This window comes from Sinocyclocheilus rhinocerous, unplaced genomic scaffold, assembly GCF_001515625.1.
Source record: "Sinocyclocheilus rhinocerous isolate Xijiao unplaced genomic scaffold, SAMN03320098_v1.1 scaffold5275, whole genome shotgun sequence".
In the NCBI taxonomy this organism is placed as follows: Eukaryota; Metazoa; Chordata; class Actinopteri; order Cypriniformes; family Cyprinidae; genus Sinocyclocheilus; species Sinocyclocheilus rhinocerous.
In genome coordinates this window covers 61193-61795 of record NW_015632138.1, presented here as the reverse complement: position 1 = coordinate 61795, position 603 = coordinate 61193, and positions in this window count along the sequence as shown.

Sequence of the window (603 nt, the reverse complement as noted above, 5' to 3'; positions counted from 1 at the left end):
CTGTTTCTATCCATCTTATTTTGCGGAAGCGGAAGTAACCAATTTTCTATTTTTTCTATTTCTATTATGGATTGATTGTTTGATTGCTATTGCAGCAAAAAAATTAAAAAAATTAAAAACCTGTAAAAATCATAGCCTAATTGTTGTAGTTTCCATTCACCACTGTAGAAGTTTCCCCATGTATGACGACTTCCGCTTCTGAGAAACCCGGGAATGTGAAAAAGACAACAAAATGCAGTAAGTAACGCTAACTATTAGCGCTACAAACAAGTGTGTTTATGTTTATGATAAAAATTAAAATAAGAATGACAATAAACACCGGTTTGCAATATAAAGCAGCTAGACGGACTGTTTTTGTAAAAGTAAAAAAGGAAGTGGGCGACAAGTTGCAAAAATTAAAGTGCATATAACGTTCTCAGATGAACGCAGGCCCGGATTGGCTAATCGGGAGCACCGTGGAAATTCCCGGTGAGCCGGTCTGTTTTTTGGCCGCGAGGGCCAGTACTGTCATGCCACTGCTATGGGGTTGAAATATGGATGCCCGTATTTAAGGCATCAAAGAAACGTCCCGTATGAAAGTTATAACACAGTTTGTCCCGTATT